This window comes from Pteronotus mesoamericanus, unplaced genomic scaffold (genome assembly GCF_021234165.1).
Source record: "Pteronotus mesoamericanus isolate MK-2021 breed Mesoamerican mustached bat unplaced genomic scaffold, CSHL_Meso_final contig_177, whole genome shotgun sequence".
In the NCBI taxonomy this organism is placed as follows: Eukaryota; Metazoa; Chordata; class Mammalia; order Chiroptera; family Mormoopidae; genus Pteronotus; species Pteronotus mesoamericanus.
In genome coordinates, this window is record NW_026555073.1 from 6,242,936 (window position 1) to 6,270,451 (window position 27,516).

A 27,516-nucleotide genomic window follows, 5' to 3' on the forward strand; every position below is an offset into this window, starting at 1 on the left:
CTGATAACCATACACACAGAAAAATGGCAGCTACACGATTAGGCCCTGAACACACCACAGCAAGGGCCACAATTCTCACTGCATTTTCTCTCAAAGGGAATGGAATAAATGAGGCTCCAACTAAGCTTGGCCTGAGTGGTGTTGTTAGGCAACTTCCCAGTCCTCTCTTTAACTTACAGAGAGTACACATTCTGAAAGGCTGGTCTGATTGTTCCAATAGGGCTTTCTTTCGCATCTCTGATTGGCAGGAGATGCTTTAGAGCGCAGACGCCATCAAGTTTATCAGCTGAACTCATCCTTTTTAGCAGGAGTGTAAACTTTTCATCTGCGACAAGGAAAAAGGATTTAAAAATCTATGTTGATGGGATATGCTGTTTGGAAGTTTGTTCTGAAAAGTAAACATGTTTCGAAGCCACTGAATAATTTGGAGCTTAGGTTATTGTTCTATCTTCATGTTAGTCCAGGAAAAAGAAAGATGGTAATTTGGTAGGGTAGCCAAGTGAATAACCCCAAACAAACCCTGAAATGTTCTAAGATTTGGATTTGCCTGGTTTTGTCATGCTGGAATAATGATGAGTTACATTACTACATTTCCTGAAACAAAGTCACTAAAATACAATACTTATCAATTCAACAACATCTTGTTGCTAAAAACCTTAAAAATATTCAGGATATACAAGGAGAGAATCTTAACTGTCACATCACTGCATTTGTATAAAAACAGGAATTAATTTCACATATAATAGCAAATTCAATTTATGCCAGAATTAGTTTTTCATTAAAATGTTTCTTCCTTTTTTTATAGTCAAGTTCATGAATTATTCAATATAGCAAATGTCACATTCTTCATAAATCAATTAAGCATCAAAGGCAAGTCCCCGTAGTTTGACTAGAAGAAACCTCATCATAATAGGAGCCACATTAGCTCGCAATCAATTGCAAACCAAAGAAATATAAAGCAAGCCAAAAGAATTTCTAAGCTCTACTCTGTGATTTTAAGTCGGCTCTCTAGGACAACTGTGTTTACATAAATCAAGAGCCTGAAAATCCTGTATCTTTCCCACTGAAACAATATTATTGCCAAAACAATAGAAATTTTTGGTTTTTTGGTTGTTTGTTTGTTTTTTACCATTCAACACGACGATCTGTTCAGGACTTCGGAGTTGAAATCTAACTTCTTTCCCGGAACACTCAAAGCGTTTCCACTGAAGTTTGTTACGCCGTCCCCCCACCCACAAACGCCCAAATCAAATCTTTCTCAAAGAGACTTACCCCAAGAAAGAGTGTGCTAGATGAGTGTGTTCATGCCTGTAGAAAATTGGCTAATAAACATGTGAAAGGGCAACTCGCACTTTAAAAGTGCATATTTTAATCCATTATTTTTTTTTACAGGGAAAGGTTAGCCCAGCCCAAAGTAGGAGACTCTGGGCTGCCGCAGCTTCTTACAGCAAACCGCTCATTCTGAAAATGTGAGCTTATTTACATCTATCTCTTTCCCTTTGTTAAGGAATGGCCCTCTTGAATGCAGCAGCCGGCATGCCTTTAACAAACCGGACACAAGAAAAGGCCCAAACTCCCGGCTGAAGCTGAGGGCCGGGGGAACTTCTGGGGGTCTCAAAAAGGAAATGCTTTTCATTGGATAAGGAGGCATTATTAGGAGGCGAGACCCCGCCCAATCCCCTGTGCTCCATCGTTCCCTTAGTCACCAATCACTGGACTGAAGTTTTTCCTTAAAGAGCATTGCCCAGGAAAAGTAGTTTTCACAGTCGAGAATTAGCAGCTTAAGTGCCACTTGACAATATAAAAAGTGTCTTTCCTAACCAATTAATCCACAGAGAAAGCTGCAGGGAGAAAGCTGCTACCCTCCCTACAATTCTAATGAGAAGAAGGAAACAAGCCGCCAAACAGGGAGCAGTGAATTATCAGCCGCCCCTGTTTACTTCAACGTTTAAAAGAATTACCAAAAATAACAGAATAATTACAACCAAGCTGATCATAATAATTGGGGTGCAGGGAAAGGCAAAACTGAATGCTACTTTACGTACGTTCCTATTATGCTATGCAGAATTAAATCTCACACCACCACAAGAAAAATGCAAGTCTATACTACATTCACTGAAGCCAGTAAGTGCCCTCCCAGGGAGGTGGGGGGAGGGGAATTCTGGAGCTTTCATACCCACCTTTCATGAACTAGGGAGTACTTGGTGGCAAAGGGAGGGTCTATCTGCACGTCTCTTAAATAACTGCCCGGCAGGAAGTCTAATTACCATGAAATTCTCAAAGGTTTGCATAAACCAGAAGAAATGGTACAGATGCAATCTGTTTATAATGGGGAGTTATCTTCAACTGTATACCTCCTCCCCCCTGGGCAAGTTGTTTTTCCATTGGTTGACTGCTTTTTTTCCTCCCTATTTTTTTCCTCCGGCCCTCCCTTTCTCTGACATGAATTTGTTGCAGGAATTTACTCATCCATTTGTAACTTTATTGCTGGCCCTTCCGCTCTGCCAGCGCCTCCCCCCGCCCCCGCCCCCATCCTCGCTCCTCTGCCTCCATTCACTGCCAAAACTACCACCAACACCAGCCCCTCTTCCTTCTCTAGCATGAAATTCTTAGGCCAGGGAGTCGGTGATTTCTCTCTCTGAACAGAGCTGTGCCCCTGGAGAACTTGGGGGATCTTCTGCCAGCTTCAGAACCTACGTTTGCTAATTAAGCCGCCTCCCAAATAAAACATGCTTCGCGTTTCTTGATCTTCCCTCTTGATTCAGTTCAGCTGCGGCTGTTCTCACTATCAGTCAAGGCCGGTCAACAAGTGGGTATGAAGCTAACATGAGCCTTACTACTTGTGACTGATTCTGCAAAGCATGTTCTCTGTGCTCCCCGACTCCCCCACCCCCAGTCTCTATTCTTTCTGTCACTGCTCTACTTACCTCAGGTGGGTCTATATCTGTCAGATGCTGATATAGGCTGTATCTCCGCAGAGCGGTCATTTGCTCCCTCTGGGCCAGGACTAGCCCTTGGTGAATTTCAGCCTAGCTGGAGACATACAACATGTGAAAGAGTGAGATACCAGTGGCAAATGTTCAAGAAATACTAAGGTAGTAATGTGGAAAGTTCAGTTCTGTAACGGATCAGAGGATGCAGATAGAGTCTCATGGACAAGGGCGGGCTTCCCAGAAGAGGTGGGATTTGAACTGGGCCTTAATGGACAATTCGTATTTAAATAAACCAGGAACAGAAAATTCCTCCATGTGGCCAGATGCAAGGTATCAAGTGCAGGACGTATGAAGTGAGACAAGGTGAAGAGGAAGCTGGTCTGTGAAAAAATAAAGTGTAAAGAGGAGAGCTTCACAGGGGAGTGCTCAATTATTGCAACTCAATGCCCTACAGTGATTGTTGTCAACTGAGAGTTAGGGCCACTGTCTATGTGTCTGCGTGACCAGCTCCCCTTCTTTGGCTTCATATCTCTAAGTCTTCCAATTCATCTGTCCTCGTTTCTCCCTAAGGTACTCAAGTACCTTCCTGTTGAATCTCACAAAATGCCTCCCTTCTACCGTATCTCCCGGTCCCATGTCCTTTTAGCATCGCTTTTCCTCTCTCTGAGCTCCAGCCTCCCTGACCCACTTGCATCTTCATATAATAAGAGGTTACCCCTCAGACCATGGATGTTTCCACATGCTATTCCCCTGCCTGGAGCACCCTTCCGCTCCCTAGCCTCTCTTTCACCAAGTTAATTCTCACTCTTCCTTCAGAAACTATCCCAGTAATCAAGCCTTAACCCCAATTTTAGGTCTTCTCCGTTAATTATATATTCTTACAGCATTGTCCTTCAATGCACTTATCACAGCTATAATTTGATAGGCTGTTGTGAATTTTTTTATTTGTGTGATCATTTCATTGTCAGTCTCTCCCCACTATAAACCCCGTATCTGCTAAATACAAAATTACTATTACTGGTGAGCGCAAAACCTCTTGTCCCTGATGTTCTCTTGTCTAAGCAAAGCTGCAGAGTCCCTTTTCTTAAATTCCCAGCTGAAAAAATGTACCATTTCATCCATTTACAAACAAGTCCACATCAAGGAGTTATTTTAGAACAAAGAGTACATACAAATAAGGAAAAAACTCCCATGAACAAGAAAGTACTGAATCTTCCCCATTACCGTCCCTTTTTGCCCTCACCTCACTCCTTGCTGCAAACATTCTAGTTTTGCCTGTTCTAATATTTGTAAGGTGGAAGGGAGAAAATGAAAGCTTTTCCAGGGTGTTCTCCAAACTGCCAGTTAATAGCTACAAAACTTAACCCAAGAAGTCCTATAAAAACAGCTTTCATTGAGTTTCTGATGTCTTTCCCACCGAGGGGAAAAGGAACCTGCAGCCGAAAAAGTGCATTCAGAACTACCTGAGGGAGTATGTATTTCGTTTTTATCTGTTTGAAAGGAAAGCCACTGAAATATGACTAACTTCCAACACGGAATTGACACACTTGAGGAAGAAGAGCCAGATGCTCCAGACTTTCACACTCTGAACCCAAATCAATTTTTCTTTCTGCCAGCAATAACAAAGGGCTGGGTGAATTCACCCCAAGTGCCAGAGTCTCAGCACTAGGCTAGTTTCCTTAGAAACAGTACAAATGGAACCAAAGGATTTTAACTATGCCTACGGCTCAGGGTTGGCCTGAGAGTTTGGGTAACATTCACATTCTCTACGTGAACACAGTTCCTATGCAAACCTGAGTAGTGTTCGAGGAAAGGAAGTCATTTAAGTACTGACTTTGCATTAATTATCAGATGCATTGAGGCCTTTCAGAAAACAAAGAAAGGCGAGATCCTGAACCCTACAGGCCCTTTTTTAATGCAGTCTTCTTTTGTTCCAGTGGGAGGAAGAGAACACTCAGTCAGGTTCCAAGCCACTTTGTAACACCGGGCACTATCTCTGAAAGGGAAGGAAACATTTTTTAAGCACAAACCCTGGATGATTTTTAACTCCTACCTCACACTGGCACACTATCACCTGTTAGCTGTTTCTCTAGCAACTGAAATTCCCTGCTCACTCACTGAACAGATTTAGATAATAGCAAGTTCCCGTTGCTCTAGGCAAGGTTGGTAGTTAGAGAAAATGAGCATTTTTAGCAAGGAGTTCAGTAAAATGCCCAGAAGCCTTGAATGTTTGGTATACGTAAGAAAAATGTCAAGGTAGTAGTAATAATAACGGCAACAGAAAACCTTTCTTGAGCGTTGTTATATGCTGGGTAATCTTCTAAGAGCTTTACCTGTATTTATTTACCTAATATGCACAAGTCCTAAGAAAAATCAGGTGCAAAAAGGTTAAGGACTTGCCCAAAACCGCACAGCTAGTAATTCCTCTAATAATTCTGATCATTTCTGGACTAATAATTGTAATCATATTTTATTTGACAGAGCACTTTTAACTCTGTCCAAATTATCTTTTTAAAAAATATATCATCTTTATTATATTTTTTCCATTACCATTTAAGCCCCTTATACCCCCTCTCCTCAGCAATAACCAAATAACCACTCTGTGCCCATGTCCATGAGTCTTTTTTCTTTCTTGCTCAATCCCTCCACCCCCAACGCCTCCCCCCCCCCACTAATTGTCATCTGTTCTCCATCCATGAGTCTGTCTCTCTTTTGCTAGTTAGTTCAGTTTGTTCGTTAGATCCCACATATGAGAGAAATCATATGGTATTTGTCTTTCTCTGACTGGCTTATTTCACTTAGCATAATGTTCTCCAGGTCCATCCATGCTGCTGCAAAGGGTGAAATTTTCTTCTTTTTTTTTTTTACAGCTGATTAGAATTCCATGTGTAAATGTCCCATAGTTGTTTTATCCACTTATCTATTGATAGACACTTGCGCAGCCTCCATATCGTGGTGATTGTAAATAACACTGCATTGAATATAGGGGTGCTTATGTTCTTTCAAATTAGTGTTTTGGGTTCCTTCAGATATATTCCCAGAAGTGGGATTGCTGGGTCAAAAGGCAGATCCATTTTTACTTTTTTGAGGTATCTCCATACTGCTTTCCACAGGATCTGCCTTTTGAAATGCAAACATCTCAGAAGGAGCTGAGAAGTCCCACTAACAGAATATGCGGCTTTTGAACCATTCTAAGATGTGAAAGTCTCTGGATCTGGATATGTTGATATGAGGCCTAAAGTCACAGGCTAACTCTCAAAGGCATTAGGAAAAAGTGACGTACCTACAACAACAAAGCGAATATAGCAAAACCATATCAAAATGCAAGTGTGTTGTTGGCATTATATTAGTATAAATCTGAAGTAAATTTTGATAAGTTAACCTAAATATTGGAAACCCAAAAGTAACAACTAAGAAAGTACCTCAAAAATGTAGTAAAGATCATTAAAAGAATGGGAGAAAAAGGACATTAGAAAATAGACATGCAAGACAAAGAGACAGTGAAAGAGAAACATATGACAAAAATAGTCATGAGACATACAGAAAACAAAAAGCAAAATGATATATAAAATTATGACCATATCAATAATAGCATTACATAGGCTAGACTAAACAATTCAACCAAAAGGCACAGATTATAAGACTTATAAAAACAAGATCCAGCAATATAGTGTCTATGAAGGATACACTTTGGATTCAGGACCACAAGTATTTTGAGAGTAAAAGGGTAGAAAAAGATATACCTCACAAAAACAACAACAACAACAAAAAGAGTTAAGAGTGGCTATACTAACATCAGACAAAGTAGACTTAAGATAAATACCTGTTACTAGGGATAAAGAGAGACATTTTTAATGATAAAATGGGCCATCAGGAATACTATTATGATTATAAACATATATGCACCCACATGCAGAGGCACAAAACACATGAAGCAACAACTTGCATAACTGAAGAAATAAATATGCAATTTAACAATAATTGTTGGAGACATCAGTACCTTGCTTTCAGTAATGGACAGAATGACTAGACAGAAGATCAAGAAGGATATATAATAATTGAGAAACACTGTACACCAACTAGACCTAATAGACTAGTTCTATAACACACTTTACAACACCAGTAGAGTATACGTTCTTCTCAGGTGCACATGGAATATTCTGCAGCATAGACCATATACAGAGCATAAAACAAGTCTCAATAGATTCAACAGGTTTATAATCATACAAAGTATATTGACATCCCTCAATGGAATTAAACTAGAAACCATCAACAGAAAGAAATTGTGACTTTTTAATGTGAAGTAATATATATTTCTAAATACTAGTGGGTAAAAGAACAATCATAAGTCTAAGGCCATACCTTCCTGCCTGGGCCATTCAGAAGAAGAATCATAAGGGAAAAGAGAAAATAATTTAGGATGAATAATCATGAAAACATAACATAACCTAAACTTCTGTGATGCAACAAAAGCAGTTCGCAGAGGGAAATTTATAGCTGAAAATAACTTTTAAAAAGAATAAAAATCTCAAAACAATATCTTAGCTTTCCACCTTAAGAAACTAAAAAAGAACAATCTAAACCCCAAGTAGCTATAACGAAGGAAATAATAATTATTAGAGTAGACACTAATAAAGTACACTGAAAACAAAAAGTATTGTTGAATAAATTTAAAAATATATGAATAATGGAATGACAGCCTATGTTTATGGATTGGATAACACAATATTTTTACAAAAGAAGAACTCCTCAAATTGATCTATCGATTCATACATTACCTATCAATATCCCAACTGTGTTCTTTTCAGAAAATGACAAGCAACAATTCATATGGAAAAGAAAGAGACCCAGAATAACCAAAATAATCTTCAAAAAAAAGAACAAAGTTGGTTGACTCACACTTAACCAACATCAAAACTTGGTATCAAGCTACAGTAATCAAGACTGTGTGTAACTGGCATAAGGACAGACAGATACATAGATGGATGGAATAGAAGTGAGAGTCCAGAAACAACCCTATACTTTTATGTCTATTGATAGTTGACAAGGACACCAAAACAATTAAATGGAGAAAGAATAGTCTTTTCACAAATGGTACTGGACCAACTGTATATAAACAATCAAAAGAATTGTTTTGGACCTCTACTTCACATCATACACAACACAAAAACGCCTAAAGCAAACCATATGAAAATGCAAGTATGTTGGCATTACGTTTGTGTAAATCTGAAGTAGGTTTTGATAAGTTAACCTAAATATTGAAAAACCAAGAGTAACTACTAAGAAAGGATCTAAAATTTGTCTGGCTGGTGAAGCTCATTGGATTGAGCACCAGCCTGCAAACAGAAACATTGCCAGTTCGATTCCCAGTCAGGGCACGTGCCTGGGTTGTGGGCCAGGTCCCCAGTTGAGGGCGTTTGAGAGGCAACCAATCAATGTATCTCTCACACATGGATGTTTCTCTCCCTCTCTTTCTCCCTCCTTTCCCCTCTCTCAAAAGTAAATAAATAATTATTTTTAAAACACTTAAAATTAAGAACTAAAATTATAAAACTCTTACAGGGAATAAGCACAAATCTTCAACATTCTCGATTAGGCAATGATTTTTTAGATACAATATAAAACTCACAGAGTATTTTAAAAGATTGAAAAATTGCACTTTACCAAAATTAAAACTTTTGTGGGACAAAAATATCATTAAGAAAATAAAAAGACAATCTATTGAATGGGAGAAAATATTTGCTAATCAAATATCTGGTATGGGACTAATACACAGAGTATGTAATGAATTCCTACAACTCAGTAGTATAAAACAAATAGCCCAATTTAAAAATGGACAAATAATTGGAATATACATTCATACAAAGAAAATAAATGGTCAAAAAGCTCAAGAAAAGGTGCTCAACATCACTAATTATATGGGAAATACAGGCCAAAACCATAATGAAATAACACCTCACACCTAGTAGGATGGTTATTTTTAAAAAAGTGTTGGAGTATGTTGAGAAATTAGAACCAGTGTACACTGTTCATGAGAATGTAAAATGGAGCAGCAGCTACCAAAACTGTATGGAATTTCCTCAAAATAATTAAAAATATATCTCCATATGATCCGGCAATCCCACGTCTCAGTATATATCCAAAAGAATTGAAATCAGGATCCCAAATTGATATCTGTATTCGATGTTTATTTCATCATTTACAATAGCCAAGATATGGAAATAATCCAAATGTCTATTAACAAATGAATGGATAAAAAAGGAAATGTGAAATATATATATAATGAAATATATATAGCCTTTTTAAAAAAAAAAAAAAAAAGGAAATCATACCTCTTGCACCAACTGGATGAACCTGGAAGACATTATGTTAAATGAAGTAAGCCAATCACATAACAATAAACACTGCATGAATCTACTTATGTGAAGTATCTGAAGTAGTCTAACCCATAGAAGCAGAGAATGGAATAATGGTTGCTAGGGACTGGGGGGGAGGGGAAATAGGAGTTGTTGGTCAATGGGTATAAAATTTCAGTTATAGAAGATGAATACGTTCTAGAGATCTGATGTATAAAACTTTGCCTCTAGTTAACTATAAAAACATAGTACTATGCACTGAAAAAATCGTTAAGAGGGTAGATTTTAGGTAAGTATTCTTGCCACAAAAAAAGAAGCACAGGTAAACTTTTGGAGGTAGTGGATATGTTTATTTTCTTGATTGTGGTGATAGTTTTATGAGTATATGCATAAGCCCAAACTCATCAAATTTCTCATTAAACTTTTGTGATTTTGTATAGCACTTATACTTCAATAAAGCTATCAAAAACCTATTGATTATAAAGATATTTATTGAAAAATAATAACAATGTTTTAAATTTAGCTTATTGTGATAGTTACACTACTCTTTGAATATACCAAACACTACTGAATTACACACTTTAAAGAGGTGAACATTAATGTTATGTAAATTATATCTCAATAAACATCTTTAAAAAGATGAAGGAGTTGAACACAATTGTCTCCCAAGGTCTATATGTAGGCAGTCACATTTGAGGATTCTATAATGTTAAATCTAATCTATTTTATGTAACTACTGTCTGTTATCTGCTTTCCTTACCCTACACTTGGATCCCTTTCACCACTGAACTCAAAATTAAACAACTATTGAAAAACTCCATTACAAGAAAATACAATGGGGCAGCTGATGGCAATTGGGAGAGCTGTGTGAGGTCTCAAGGTGCCTACTTTGAAGGGGACTGAGGCATCATTGTTCTATGGACAATGTTTCTTGTATCTTGGATCTTCTTCAATAAATGCCTTTATTTTCAAAAAGAAAAAACAAAAGAAAAACTCCACTGCAATCTGTATCAATAATTATTAATAAATGCAGTTATTGGGTATTTTTGAGATATTTTTAGTGTACAAAGCATAACGCAAAATGACATTAACTATTACAGAGGTGATTAGGTACTGGCCCCTGGCTCCACGTGTCTGACAGATATGAACTCAAATAGCTGTAAATCAATAGAGAAGGAAGTCCTGCTGAATATATCAGAAAGAGAAGGCCTGACAGAGTGGAAAGAATTTAAGCCTTGAAGAATGAATACGCTTTTGGTAGGTGGGCACAAGGACATTCCAGGCTGAGAAAAAAATATGCTAACAAAAGGAAACAGACAGGAAAGTCTATTCTCCATGTGGTTCCCCCAAGGACCTCGACTATACAATAGCCAGTCTGATTTCAGTTACCATAAATATATGAACGTCATAAATTAATTTACTTTTAAAATATTCTATCACTCATACTTCCTACCTTTATCCTCCAATTAGTTTACATAGGTGAGGCTTTATTGCATTCCTATTCATAGTGCTTCGTTTAGTGACTACCATAGAATTCAGTTTCTTTGTGGATTAATAAAGTAATAAATGTTTTTCTTTTCTTTGGTTGAGTGCCTCAGGAGGCAGTAGAAGACTAAAATAAGGAGACTGTCTAATCCTCTACATGATCTTGAAAAAATATATAATAAAAGATTCCCCTAAAGATTTTACATTTCAAAGTTTTTTAATTATTATACTTCATTATTCAGAGCAGTTTCAGGTTTATAGAAAAACTGAGGAAAAAACGCAGAATTTTCAAATACTCCCCCCACACACAGTTTCTCTTATTATGAATATCTTGCATTAGTGTGATTTTTTTTTAAACTGATAAACAAATGTTGATGCATTAACAAAAGTTTATAGTTCACATTCAGGTTTACTCTGCAGTACACAATACTATGTTTCTGACCTGTGCATAATGCCCTGTGTTCACCAAACAGTGTCATATAGAACAGTTTTCCTGCCTCAGAAATCTCTTGTGCTCCATGTATTTAGCTCTCTCTCACTGTGAACCCACTTCTACCATCTCGATAGTACAGCATGTAGCCTCTTAGAATAACTGCTTCCCCTTGCGAATATGCATTTAAGTGTCCTTCCTGTATTTTTGTGGCTCATAACTTATTTCTTTTTTATCACTGAATAATGTTCCACTATCCGGCTATATCACAGTTTATCCATTTACCTACTGAAAGACATTTTGGTTGCTTTCAAGTATTAGCAATTTGGAATAAGGTTGCTATAAATACATGTGTGTAGGTTTTTGTGTGGACAAATGTTTTCAACTCATATGGGTGAATACCAAGGAGTAAGATTGCTGGATTTTATGATAAAACTATGCCTAAATCTGTAATATACTGCCAAACCATCTTCCAAAGTGGCTATGTTATTTTCCATTCATACCAGCAAGATGTTACTCTCATTTCTAGATTATTTTCATAAAAGATAATTTAAGTATTGGATTATGTGCCCTTCTCAGTCATTATGGCTAATTTCTGTATCCAGAAAATAAATGATAAAAGGGAAGACTAGAGTGTGGCTTCCAATTGTCCGTGTGGCTTTCTGATGTGATTCTTTTCAGAAACCCACTGAGGAGAGATCCCAGGTGGCAGTGGAGTGGGTAGAAGTTACACTCACGTCGTCCAAGGACCAAACTGGAGTGACAACTAAAATATAGAACAATCAGCCTTAATAGCCAGCTGAGGACTAGCAGAACAGAAGCCTTATAAGCAACGGTTTACAGACGAAGGCAGGTTTACAGACGAAGGCACAAGGCACGTTGAGACTGGTAGGAGGGGCGGAGCCACGAAAAGAGCGGGCCTTGCCCCCAGGTATGGCAACTGATACGTGGGATATCAGAGATGCAAAGTTCCCCCCTTGAGGAGCATGGGCTCTGAACCCCATGCTGGGCACCCCAGCCCAGAGGACCAGAGCCAGGAAGACAGGCTGACGATGTAACACCTGGCTGTGAAAATCAGCAGGATTCTGTCTGCCAGGGAGAGACAGGAAGGAGTCTGCTAGAAACCCAGGTGCCCTCTTAAAGGGCCAGTGCATGAAATATTGTTCTCTACTACTTACTTTAAAGCTCCAGCTAAGGGAGGGCAGCTCGGAGCAAACTACAGTTGTGTGAGGAGAGGCTGGATTATGCAGATCTGGGAAGAAAGCTGAAGGAACAAATACCAGGGTCCCTGTGCTGAGTCCCCCTCCCACACGCTAACAGACAAGTCTTCCTTGGGCGGAGCGTTCCCCTCCAAGTGGCATCAGCCTGGGGAATGCACTAGCCCCACCCTCTGGACTGCCTGTAGCCCCACCCCCGAGAGCTCAGACACTGCTGAGAAATCAGCTGCCTGGGCCTGTGATATGCAGGTGTGGGTGGACTGAGGGAGGGTCAGGGACTGAGTGGTGTGTCTCTGAGGCGAGGGCCAGTTTTCTTTCTCAAGACCCAACGGGAACTGCGCCCTCCCCTGACACAGCTAAATCTTGGTCTCTTTGGGCCTGATAAATTCTTGGCCTCCAGCGAAGACTCCCTGGGACCACACCCCACCACAAAGGTCTGTGGGAGCTTGGCAGGAGGCCCCCGTGGCCCGTGCGAATGGAGACAAAAAATAAGCTGGGGTAGCAACACTTACATTTGACAAAACAGACTTCAAAAAAAGTTATCACAAGAAACAAAGGAGGACACAACATAATTCTAAAGAGAAGTATCCAACATGATATAACCCTTATAACATTTATGCGCTCAACATAGGAACACCTAAATATATAAAACAAATCTTGATGGACATAATGGGAGAGATTGACAGAAATACAGTCATACGAGGGGATTTTATTACCCCATTGACATCAATGGACAGACCTTCCAGACAGAAAATCAAAGAAGAAACAGCAGCCTTAAATGGCACCCTGGATCAAATGAACTTAATTGATATCTTCAGGGCATTTCACCCCAAAGAAGTAGAATACACATTATTTTCAAGTGCACATGCAACATTTTCTAGGATAAACTATATATTACGACACAGAACAAGTCTAAATAACTTTAAGAACTTTGAAATCATTATCAAGCACCATCTCTGACAACAGTGGTGTGAAACAAGAAATAAATCATAAGAAAAATAAACTAAAAGCCACACAAACACGTGGAGGCTAAATAACATGGTACTAAACAATAAATGAATTAACAATAATATCAAGGAAGCAATAAAAATATACCTAGAGACAAATGAAAATGGGAACACAACAACTGAAAATCTATGCAACACAACAGAAGAAACCCCAGGAGGGAAATTCATAGCATTAGAGTTCTAAATCACAAAACAAGAAAAATCTCAAAATCTCAAATAAACAATCTAACCTTATGCCTAAAGGAACAAGAAAAAGAATAACAAAGCCCAAAGTGAGTAAAAGAGAGTAGATAATAAAGATCAGTGCAGAAATAAATGAAATAGAGTCTAAAAAACAATACAAGAGATTAATGAAACCAAGAGCTCGTTCTTTGAAAAAATAAACAAGATTGATAAACTTTTAACCAGACTCATAAAGGAAAACAAACAAAAAAAAAAAAAGACAGGACCCAGAAAATAAAATCAAAAATGAAAGAGGATAAGTAACAACTAACACCACAGAAATACTAAAGGTTATTTAAAATATTACAAACAACTCTATGCCAATTAAATGGACAATCTGAAAGAAATGGATAAATTCCTAAAAACATACAGTCTTCCAAACTGAATCAAGAAGAAGCAGGAGCCCTGGCTGGTGGGGCTCAATGGGTTGAATGCCGGCCTGGGAACCAAAGGGTCACTGGTTCCATTCCCAGTGTAGGACACATGCCTGGGTTGCAGGCCACGTCTCCAGTAGGGGGAGCACAAGAGGCAACCACAAAGCGATGTTTCTCCCTCTCTCCCTACCTTCCCCTCTCTAAAAATAAATAAATAAATAAAAACTTTAAGTGAATAAAAATAAATAAATAAATCAATAAAATTAAAAAAATACAATTGACTGAAGTGGAGAAGATATTTATCATATATCTGATAAAGGGTCAATATTCAAAATTTATAAAGAACTTACAAAACTCAACACACAAAAAGACCAAATTAAAAAAAATGGGCAAAGGACCTGAACAGACCCTTCTCCAAAGAGAACATACAGATGGCCCATAGACACATGAAAAGATGCTCAAAGTCACTAATCATCAGAGAGATGCAAATTAAAACCAAAATAAGATATCACCTCACACCTATTAGCATGGCTATCACCAATAAATAAACGAGGATATGGAGAAAAGGGAACCCTTGTGCACTCTTAGGTAGATTGGAAATTGGTGCAGCCACTATGGAAATCAGTATGAAGTTTCCTCAAAAAATTAAAAAAATAGAACTACCTTATGACCCAGCAATTTCACTTGTGGATATATATCTAAAAATACTCGAAAACTAATTTGAAAAGACATGTGTACCACTATGTTTACTGCAGCATTATTTACGATAACCAAATTAGGGAAACAACCCAAATGTCCATCAACAGACAAGTGGATAAAGAAATGGTACACACATCTATAATGGAATATTACTCAATCATAAAAAATAAAATCTTATCATTTGTGACAACATGAAGGAAACCAGAGGGTAATATGCTAAGTGATGTAAGTCAGAGAGAGAAAGACAAATATATGATTTCACTTATATGTGGATGCTAAAGAAAAATAAACAAAACAGAAACTTACAATTATAGAAAGCGACTGATGGTTGCCAGGTGGCAGGGGGGTTGGGCACCTGCGTGACAAAGGATTAAGAAGTATAAGTCAGTAGTTAGAAAATAGTCGTGGGGGTGTAAAGTACAGCATAGAGAATATAGTCAATAATATTGTAATAACTATGTATGGTGCCAGGTAGGTACTAGACTTATTGGGGGGGATCACTTTGAAAATTATATAATTGTCTAACCACTTTGCTGTACATCTGAAACGAATAAAAAATAATATTGAACATCAACTGTAATTGAGAAATGAAATAAAATTTAAAAGTGAAAAAAACTTCAGTTACACTAAAATTGCTGATGTGCTATTTAATTCTCCATTTAATCCAAATATTTTTATAAAACCATTTCTCCAGATCTCCAGCCATAACCGTATCTAATTTTGTTGGTCCTTAAGCCAATGACTATCTTTATTTAGGTTTCCATATTCCTTCTTACTGGTTTCTACCTAAAGATGATGCTTTACAAAATAATATGTTTGCATGGCTCTTTCCTACCTGAGCCCCTGCCACATCAAGAAACTACAGTCAGAAATATTGAGAGAACCCCCCTGGCTGGTGTGACTCAGTGGATTGAGCGCCAGCCTGCGAACCAAAGGGTCGCTGGTTCGATACCCAGTCAGGGCACATGCCTGGGTTGCAGGCCAGGTCCCCAGTAGGGGGCGCACAAGCGGCAACCACCAGTTGATGTTTCTCTCCCTCCCTTTCTTCCTCCCTTCCCCTCTCTCTCTAAAAATAACTAAATAAAATGTTTAAGAAAAAGAAGTATTGAAAGCACCAACTTACAACATGGTCTCATCCCCAACCTGGCTTTACTGAATAAGACACCTATGTATAATATATTGTTATATTTACCAAAACCACTGAAACTTTAAATAAAAATAAAAAAAGATTTACTTAATGAAAATGACTATTTCAACAAAAGATACAGCTTTGAAGTCTTGTAATTTTAGACACCACCTCATCAATTATATTATAGTACTTAATCTTATACCATTTTTTACTTTTGGCATATAAAAACATGTGACACTAAAAATAGCATTAGTCCAGAATGATTTCTATGAGAAAGTAAAACTACGATAATAAATAAAGCTAAAGTAAACATAATAAGTTTTCATTCTATCGAACATTCCAACTCCTCAGACATCTTTGTGCATTTTAGCCTCCATAACTTTACCTATCCTAATACACAAACCAGATGCCTTTCCATCTACTCTTTACCTCAAATCTGGATTTCCCCGGCCAGGTGGCTCAGTTGGTTGGAACATCATCCAGTACACCAAAAGACTGCGGGTTCGGGTTTGATTCCTAGTCAGGGCATATACCTAGGATGTGGATTCAATACTCATCGGGGTGTATACAAGAGGCAACCAATCAACATTTCTCTCTCACATTGATGTTTCCCTCTCTCTCTCTCAAATCAATATATATATTCTTTTTAAAGACTTTTTAAAATTTAGTTTTAGGAAGAGGGGGCGGTAGGGAGAAAGAGAGGGAGAGAAACATCCATGTGTGGTTGCCTCTCATGCACCCCCTACTGGGGACCTGGCCCACAACCCAGGCATGCACCCTGACTGAGAATCGAACCAGCTACCCGTTGGTTGGCAGGCTGGTGTTCAATCCACTGAACCACACCAGCCAGGGCCAATAAACATATTCTTGAGTTGAGGATTTTAAAAAACTGGATTAATGAGCCTTCTCACTGTTGGACAAGGGAACGGTATACCATCCACTGATGAACAATTCCCAAATAACTGTTTTTAATAAAATACACATGAGAGTAAACTACATAACAAGTCTATCTTATGAATTCACAGAAACAAGAGACTCCTTGGCTTGATATTAAAAGCTCCCATGAAACAGCTCCATCTCATTCTAAATTTATCATTCAGCACTACCTTACATCAATCTGTTATTCAAGTTATATATGCTTACTTGTTTGCCTTTTAAAATATCTTATACATTCCAGCCTCCCTAGTAATACCCCACTTACAAGTATCTCCCTGTCCATTATCACATATTTTACACACTAAAATCCTAGTGGATGCTATAGGACTTTGCAAAGGAAGAAAATCTTACACATTGGTTGTTCCACAGAAAATCTTGAAAGAAGAGAAGGAATATGAAATGAGGAAGTAGCGTGCAGCGTAAAGGGATCTGGTTTGGTTATTAGGATAGGAAAAGAGCCAGAAGTCAAAAGGCACAAAGGTGTTTGAGGGTTGAGTAAACTAGTTTTGCTGGTGAAAAACGAGGTCTAAATCAAATAAATGTAGTAATTAAACTCTGCTTTTGAAAACAGTAAATATAATAGTATTTCATTTCTTTTTTTATCAAATTGTGATTGGTATGACATTAGTTTCGGGTGTACCACAGTGATTGACATTTATATACCTTATAATGCGCTCACCACACTGTCTTCTAGTAACCATCTGTCACCATTCAAAGTTATCCCACTATTATTGACTATATTCCTCTTCACCATTTTAACACATCCCTTCACCCCTTTCTCTCTAGCAACATCAGCTTATTTTTTGTTTCTATGAGTTTGTTTTTGTTTTTTATTTGTTCATTTGTACTGATTTTTTAAAATTCCACATGTAAGTGAAATCATGTGGTATTTGTATTCCTCTGTCTGACTTATTTCACTTAGCACAATACCTTCTAGGTCCATTCATGTTGCAAATTGTAAGGTTTTGTTCTTTTTATTGCTTAGTAACATCCCATTTTATATATAAGAGCCACATTTTTTTTATCCATTTATCTATCGATGAACCCCTAGGTTGCTTCCATATTCTGGCTATTGTAAATAATGCTGCAATAAACACGGGGTCCATATTTTATTAGAATTAGTGTTCTCATTTTCTTCAGATAAATACCCAGAAACAGGATTGCAGGTTCATATGGTAGATCTTTTTTTAGTTTTTTGAGGAATCACCATACTGTTTTCCATAGTGTCTGTACCAATTTGCAGTCACATTAATAGTGCACCAGGGTCCCAGTTTCTCTATATCCTTGCCAATACTTGTTATTTGTTGACTTTTTAAATAATAGGCTTCATGGCAGGTGTGGGGTGGTATGTTATTGTGGTTTTGATTTGCATTTCCCTGATGATTAGTGATGCTGAGCATCTTTTCATGTGACTGTTGGTCATCTGTATGTCTTCTTTGGAGAAATGTCTTTTCATGTCCTCTCCCAGTTTTTTGATCAGATGATTTAATTTTTTTGTTGTTGTTATTGAGTTGTGTGAATTCCTTATATTTTTGGGATATCAGCTTCTAATATATGTACACCATTTGTACATATATTGTGCCACTCAGTAGTTAATGATGGTTTTCTTCGCTGTGCAGAAGCTTTTTAGTTGGATGAACTTTGCCTCTTTCCACCAGATGTCTGAAACAAGGCTGATGTAGGGCCCTGGGGATGAAGAATATTATGCCTCTAAATATTACTTGGAGAAAAATCAACATCATTTTTCAAGAGTTTTAATTCTTCAAGTATGTACCGGTCATATTTTTGCATTAGAAAGATTGCTCTGGCAGTAGTGTGGAAAATCAAATGGTGAGAAACAAGGAGGTCACTTAGCAGACTACAAGCATAATATGTTTAGTGTTTCCCTGATATCATAGTTTTAAAAATTGAAGATGTATAGCAACCCTGCATCGAGCAAGTCTATTTGAGCCATTTTTCCAACAGCATCGACTCACTTCATGTCTGTGTGTCCCATTTTGTTAATTCTTGCAAAGTTTCAATCTTTATCATTATTATTGTCTTTGTTATGGTGATCTGTGATCAGTGATCTTTGATGTTACTATTGTAATTGTCTGCATGCATCACAAACTGTGCCAATAAGACAGCAAACTTAATCGATAAATGTCTTGGTTGTGGCTGCTCCACAGACTGCCTGATCCTCCATTCCTCTCTCTCCTCAGACTTTCTTATTCCCTGAGACACTAAAAATATCTAAATTAGGCCAATTAATACCCTCTACAGTAGACTGTAAGTGTTCAACTAAAAGGAAGAGTCACATATCCCTCACTTCAAATCGAAAGCTAAAAAATGATTACGCTTAGGAAGGAAAGAATGTTGAAAGTGGAGATAGGCAGAAAGTTAGGCTTCTTGAGCCAAAGAGTTAGTGAAATTTTGGATGCAAAGAAAAAAGTTCTTAAAGAGAATTAGAGTGTTACCCCAGTGAACACACAAATGATAAGAAAGCAAAACTGCCTTATTGCTGATATGGAGAAAGTTGTAGTGGTCTGATTAGACGATTCAACCAGCCACAAAATATCCTTAAGCCAAAGCCTAACTCAGGGCAATACGCTGACCCTCTTCAATTCTGTGAAGGCTGCGAGAGGAGATAGGGCTGTGAAGGACAGTTTTAAGGCAGCAGAGGCTGATTCAAGGGGTTTAAGGAAAGAAGCTAACACCATAACAAAGTACGAGGTGAGGCATCAAGTGCTGATGTAGAAGCTGCAGCAAATTCTCCAGGAGATCTAGCTAAGGCAATTAATGAAGGCAGCTACACTAAACAATGGCTTTTCAAATGTAGATTAAACAGCCTTGCATTGGAAGAAGCTGCCATCCAGGACTTCCATAGCTAGAAAGGAGAGGACAGCGCCAGGCTTCAAAGCGTCAAGGGACAACAGGCTGACTCTCTTGTTAGGGGCTAATAGAGCCGGTGACTTGAAGCTGAAGCCGGTGCTCATTTACCATCTGAAAATCCTAGGGCCCTTCAGAATTACGCTATATCGACTCTACCTGTGCTCTATGAAGGAAATAAAAAGCCTGAATGACAGCACATGTGTTTACAAGATGGGTTACTGAATATTTTAAGACCACTGTTGAGACCTACTGCTCAGAAAAAAAGATTCCTTTCCAAACGTTGCTGCTCATTGACAACACACCTGGTCACCCGAGAGCTCTAACGGAGCTGTAAGGTGAGAACGGTGTTGTTTTCATGCCTGCTAACAGCCTCCACTCTGCAGCCCATGGAAGAGTAATTTCAACTTCGAGGTCTTATAATTTAAGAAATACATTGTGCAAGGCCATAGCTGCCACAGATAGTGATTCCTCTGCTGGATCTGGGCAAAGCCCGTTGAAAACTTGAGAAGCATTTGCTATCCTAGATGCCATTAAGAATATTCAGGATTCACGGGAAGAGGTCAAAATATCCACATTAACAAGAGTTTGTAAGAAGCAATTCCAACCCTCATGAATGACTCTGAGGGCTTTCAGCCTTCAGTGAGGGAAGTAACTACAGATATTGTGGAAATAGCAAGAGGACTAGAAGTAGAAGTGGAGGCTGAAGATGGTACTGCATTGCTGCAATCTCACGGTAAAACTTCATTGGCTGAGGAGTTGCTTCCTATGGAGAAGCAAAGAAATGGGTTTCTTGAGATAGAACCTCTGTCTGCTGAACATGCTGTGAAGACTGCTGAGATGACAACAAAGGATTTACAAGTTTACATAATCTTAGTTTTTAAAGCAGCAGCCGATCTTGATAGGATGGATTTCAATTTTAAAAGAGGTTCTACTGTGTGTAAAATGCTATCAAACAGCATCGCATGCTACAGACAAATCATTCATGAGAGGAAGAGTCAATCTCTGTGGCAAATTGTTTTTCTCTTATTTTAAGAAATTGTCACAACCACGCAACCATCAGCAACCAGCACCCTGATCAGTCAGCAGCCATCAACACTGAAGTCCCTCCACCAGCAAAGATTATGACTTAATGAAGGCTGAGATGATGGTTAGCATTTTTTAGCAATCAAGTATTTTTTAATTAAGGTATGTACCCTCTTAGACATTATGCTATTATAAACTTTACAGACTACTATCTAATGTAACATAAGTTTTACATGTACTGGGCAACCAAAAAAAATTGTGTGACTTGCTTTATTGTGGTATTCACTTTATTGTGGTGGTCTGGAGCCAAACCCATTGTATTTCCAAGGAATGACTATATTGTAGAGGCCCAAACATGTATTGGTAAAGGTCTAGCCTTGTCTTGAATAGTGAAAAGGATGGAGAAGAGGAAATACGTATGAAAGAATGCAAAGAAACTGAAAAAATGAAGTATCATTTATGGCAATAAGAAAGATGTAAGAGAGAACCCATCTGGGGATGATAAAAGCTTAGTCGTGGCCAGTTCATGACGGGTGTATCGTGTGTGTGTGTGTGTGTGTGTGTGTGTGTGTGTGTGTGTGGTGAATTTTTCATAAGGTACTCTAGATACATATAAAGTTGCATAAATTCTAACTTCAAAAGAAACCAGAAGAAGGGAATTCGTAAAAACTTCAGGGAGAGGAGAGGGAAGGGTTAGCATAGGCAGTTTACCAAGTGTCAAGATACAAAAATGGAACATATAATTTTTTACCTAAAAGAAAGTCCTGGCTTTAGACATGTTAAAATTTAGGTGGCAACAGAACCTCCAAATGGAAATTTCCTGGACACAGTTTGCGAAACTGTATTGGAGCTCAGATGAGAGGTCAGGACTTAAGATATGAACTTGAGAGTTATTTCTAAAGAGGCAATAGTTAAAGCCTTGAGGCTTTACCAAGAGAAAGCACAGGGGGCTAATATTGAATTCGGGGAATTGCCTGCATTAAAGGAGGGGGGGAAGTAAAAGAAGAAGAAAAAGTCATTGGACAGGTTAAGGAATACACTATGACTCCAAATCCAGCAAATACTTTCCAGAAAGGAAGGTCAACCAATAGTGCTTGCTCAATGCTGAAGAAGGGTCCTGTTTTGCTTAAGTTTGGCCATTCCAGCTGGTGATTAGGGATTCACTGATGACTTCCAAGAACACAAATTCTGTAAAGCCAGACGTAACCAGGAGAAAATGCAGAGTGTCATGAAGCAGAGAGTTAGGCAAAGAACTAAGGAAGGGAGCTCAAGGCAGATGACAAGGTCAAGAAAAAGAGCTCCCTCCTCCACCCGCCACCAAATGTGTGAGCCCTGTGATGCCAGCCATCAAGAAATATTATGTTCTGTCACAAATCTAATTATTTCAATTTTACAATTTTTTGTATTCTGAAAACATCTAAGCTTATTGTAACATACTTGAAATAATTCAGGATCTATTTTTAAACGGCAACTTACTGTATTACAATAGGCCACACAAAAAGAAGATTAATTATGCTCACATGTATTTCAAGTAACTGGCTGTAAATGATATATGAATAGCCTATTGGGCAGCCATGTAAGAGCATACATATTTGTGTGTGTGTCTGGGTAAGTGTGCATAAATGTGTACAGTCAAGATATAAATCAGGTTTTGTTTTTAATATCCAATTCCAAATTTATCTCTTCCAATAAACCTTTGCTGATCACCCCAGGATGCATTCATGAAACTGTTAAACTGATATCTGCCCTTTTTTATTTGTATCTTACATTCACTGACTTCTCACATCTTCTATAGTGTTCTCTCAAACAGTCCTGTAAAATGTTACTACTGAGCTTTTTTCATGTTCTGTCCTATCTTCCTCTCCCCTCCATTAATCTGTAAGGCTCTAAGACAGCAGCTCCTATTTTATTAATTGTATCCCTCAAATATTAATCATAAGTCTTACACAGAGTACAAGCCATAATTATTTCTTGATTTTACTTTCTAAAATATCCTGATAATTTACACAAGTTCCATGTATTTTCATATTATTGGCCCATGCAATGCAATAATTTTAAACAGTAAACTAATAGCAAACAGAAGTCATTTGTAGCCTTCATGTTCTTTTAAATTTTAACTTAATTTCAAATTTTAACTTTCTGTGTATTTGAAAGACAGTAGTAGACTTTGAGAGCCTTGCATCATTATTGATCTTTTGGACAGTCATTTTTTGGGCTTTCTGGCGTTTTTTGGCCTTCATCTGTGACAGTGATTTCACTCTTAGTTTCTACATTTGCATCATTGATTCATTCAACATCTCTAGTTCTTTTCCACTGGGGACTAAATAATTTGCAATCTGTTCCACTCAATTATGAGTAATTTTTCCCATTTAGTTAGAGAGAAATGCAAACCAAATGGAGTGCCTGATGCCATCGAATTCACAAGCCAGGGGAGTTTGCACTTGGAAAAACAGCTACAAATCCAAATTCCTACTTTGTACCTTTTTTCCCCTGTTTGTGTTTACCTAAGCATAGCTGTAGCTCAACTACAAGGACCTAGGACCTAGGTGAAGAATTCTTAAAGGTTGGTAGAGAGAGGAGGGAAAAGACAAGTGAGCAAGTTAACAGCAAGTAAAGCAGAATTCAGGTGGTAAGATAAAATGCAAGATTAGAAAGGAAAAGAGGAGGATTTTCTTTTCTGTGTCGAATATTCCTCAGGCATTTCCAGTTTTATTTGATGTTCCCATTTTTAAGAAAGGAATCAAGTTGACAGAAAACCTTATTCTTCCCTTTACCTCAGGAGCAGAAGTTTTCCAATATAGTATTTTCAGTAAAACATGGAGTCCCTTGCCTTCAAAAATGATCAACCTATCTATCTCTCCTGTATTTTTTTCCAGCTTTATTGAGGTATGATCGATTAATCAAAAGTGTATGTATTTACGTTGTACAACATTATGCTTTCTTAAAGGTGTACAATGTGAAGATTTCATATGCATATACACTGTGAAATAACTATCAAAATCAAGTTAACTAACACATTGTCGGGGGAGGTAATCAAAAGATGTGACCCATGAGCTGGACGGGGCAGTTGGAGATTGCCTACCCCCTCCTCTGCACTTGGAACGTAAGTTCCACTTGTCTTCCCTGCTCCCAGAATCTGCCATAAGGATACAGTCTTGAGATAGCAATGTGGTATTGAGACTACCTGGATGGTACTTATGACTGAACCCAGTTAAAATTAATAGGTTGGTCTGGAAGGTTTGAGTTGTGAAAAAGATACCCAAGCATATAGTCTCATAACATTATGAAAGAGTGTAAGGAAGAACTTCAGCCATTGTAAAATCCAAATAAATGTCACAAAGACATTCATATGTAGATTTATTTGTTTCTATTTAGAGACAAGGAGAAAAAATGGTGAAAAAGGGAACATTTTGTTCTTCTTGTGTATTAAGCCTACTTGTATTTGTGGCCCAGATATAATTGCTGTTATTTTACATCAATCAAAATAGAACAATGAGGTGCCTCCTCAGAGAGGTACTATAAAGTTGTATTCAAAGCATTTGTGCTCACTAATACTTAAGATTTTCTAAAGTAATAATTTCTTATGCTTTTTAAAGAACCTTTAAAGGTCCTTGTTAAGACACATGGAGTTTTTTAATCTCCAAACTAGTATTTTACTTACAGATATATAGAGTGAGGCAAAAGTTACACAACGGCTTTTATATCCATATAAGAATTCGACTGTTTTCGCAACAAGGGAGATACTTTTAATCACAAATAAATCATGCATAACTTGGTCTCATGTCAAGTATTTCATAAAATGTGCAATTTAACTACACATAAGCTAACCACATTGTTATGTGTTTCTCTGCCTATACAGCGTCTTTAGCCCTATGCTATATTTAGACTGTGAAAGAAAGCTCTCATCAATTTCATCAACTTTTATATGAGTGCCTACTCTTATTATTTGAGCAACTGGGCTAATGGTTAGGGGATGCAGAAATTAATGAGATATCATCTCTACCTTTCAAGAAACACACAGATACCTTGTTAAGGAGATAGATGAATAAGACTGTACATATTTCAGTTTAGGTGACTGAGCAGCACCATTAGTTAGAATAAAGGCAGGAGGGAGAGTACAGTTTGAAGGAAAGGGATGAGTTTGGTTTTGAACAGGTTGTGTTAGAGATGCCTATAAGAAACATAGGCGGAGAAGTCTAGTATATAGATGGATGGTCTGGGGCTCAGGGAATATTCTGGAGCTGGAGATATAGATTATTGAGTTATATTCATAAAATTCATAGCTGAAGCCAAGGGAGTAAATATGATCACCCAGGGAGAAGAGGTATAAGAAGATGAGAAAGGAATTTGAGAACAGTGAACAAGAACTGCCACCGAAAGAGAATAACAGTTCCAAACAAGTATCGCCAGATGAACCTAAGCATCTAATGTTGTTCCTCCTTGAAACCCCGTTAATACAACAGTATGGATTTTTTAGAGCTATAAACACACATACAAAGAGTACACGAGAGGAGACAAAACCACAATTTAGGGAGCTAGAAAGCAAGTGGTTTGAGTGGTCACTAATTTAACATCTATAAGAATTAAAGGTGATTGCCTCTAGAAAGTGAGAAATGGAAGAGAAAGAGGCAGGGGAATTGCTGATTTTTGTAACTTTTGTGACAAGCTTAGTAGCACTCTAGGGACCAATATTTGAACACATGTTGGTTGAGGAGTATAAATCAAAGGTGAAGAATTAAAGACATCAAATACTAACAATGCCTTCAAGAAGTGTGGTTATACAGGTCAATACTGAGTGCTCAAAATGTTTACTGATTGCATGAGTTATTAAAATTCAATCTAGAAGTTCCTCAAAAAATCAAAACATAGAATTACCATATGATGCAGCAATCACATTTCTGGATATATATCCAAAAGAATTGAAGTTAGGAGCTCTAGCCCTGGGTGGTGTGCCTCAGTGGGTTGAGCACTGGCCAACCAAACCAAATTGAACCACTGGTTCGATTCTCAGTCAGGGCACATACCTGTGATGTGGGCTGGGTCCCCAGTGGGGGGACCGTGAGAGGCAACCACACACATGGATGTTCCTCTCCCTCTCTTTCCCCCTCCTTTCTCTTCTTCCTAAAAATAAAGAAGCAGAACCTTTAAAAAAATTAGGAAGTCTAAGAGCTATTCACACTCCCACATTCATAGCAGCTTTATTCACAATAACCAAGACATGGAAGCAACCTAAATCCCTCTCAACAGATGAATAGATTTTTAAAAATGTTGTGTGTCTCTATATATACACACCCCATAATATTATTCAGATTTTAAAGGGAGGAAATTCTGCCTTACAACAACATGGATGAACCTGGAGGACCTTATACCTTAGGTGAAATAAACCAATCATGGAAGCACAAGTACTGCATAATTCCACTTATACAAAAAATCAAAACTAGTCAGGCTCTGAAGCAGAGAGTAGAGGGTGATTGTCGGGGACTAGGGCAGGGAGGAGCAGGAAATATTAGTCAAGGGGTAGAAAGTTTCCATTACACAAGATGAGTAAGTCCTAGAGATACAGCATATCGAGCTCTAGTTAACAATACTGTATTGTATACTTATAATTTTGCTAAGAGGGTAAATCTTATGTTACATGTTCTTACACAAGCTAATGATGATGATAATAAAAAGGGCAGGAGAAAACTTTTGGAGGTAAGGATTTCACAAGTATATACTTATCTCTAAGCTCATCAAGTTGTATACATTGAGTATGGACAGCTTTCTGTATGCCGGTCATAACCCAATCAAGTGGTTTTAAAAAACTAAAAACTAAAAAAAAAAAAAAATAAGATGCGGAGTTAGAAAAGGAATAAGGCAGATGTAGCTTAAGGGGTAAAGAGGAGGAAGAGAAGATTTGGTGTCTGTAAAACAGCTGGGACTGGAACACATTGGCAAGCTGGGCGAAAAGGTAGAAAGAGTGGAAATGAGATTCAATAATACAAGAGAAGAAAAAGAAAGAATGAGTACAGGGACATTGGATGAGGAAGGAAGGGAGAACTGTTACCTGGTGGCATTTTTTAGTAAAATAGAAATGTCGCTCATCTGCTCAAAGTGAGAAGGCCAGAAGTGGAGGCTTGAGAAGAAAAATGAACTTTTGGAACAGCTGCAGTGGGAAATAGAAGAAGGAGCCAACTACAGATGAGAAAAAGATTAAGGATGAGAGTTGAGGGTCCAGCTGAAGTTGGAAAGCAGACATTTGTAGTGGAGCTAATGAGCATAGATACACAATTTTCCCCAGATGGGTCTTCAACAATCTGGGAACTCTAGCAGGCAAAGAGCTCCACTGAACCGAGCCAGCACTGGGCAGCGGTTGCCCAGCTCCTAAGATGGAAGGCAAAGGAGTCAAAGAACGGAAAATGCTTGTACAAGTCTCATGAAAATGGTGTGCAGAATAGGAAGGAAGGGAAGGAGGTGACAGGATGTGGTGGCTGGCAGAAGAGACCAAGACAGAAACAGACTCATAGATAGAAAGCAGGCTGACAGCTAATGGGGGTGGGGGAGGTGAAGGGTGGAGGGACCAAGCAAAGAGGAAAAAGGACTCAGGGATGCGGACAACAGTGTGGTGATTGTGGGGCGGGGGGTGGGGGGTGGGGGGAGGGGATGAGGCATCAGGGACTAAATGGTAATGGACAAAGTACAATACATTTTTTTTTTAAAAGAACAATCTGATGAACCTAACAAAGTCATTCTTCAGTGTTTCACATACAACTTCAGGTAACTATCATGTCTGTGACCAAATCTCCAAATCCTTTCAGTTAGACAGCTGTTCATATTCCAGCAAGTATGGTGATA

General features: G+C 38.1%; 1 pseudogene; it reads left to right on the forward strand.

Moving 5' to 3' along the window:
* Positions 1–3,101: 3,101 nt before the first annotated feature.
* Positions 3,102–20,691, forward strand: LOC129065375 (tigger transposable element-derived protein 1-like; annotated as a pseudogene).
* Positions 20,692–27,516: the final 6,825 nt, after the last annotated feature.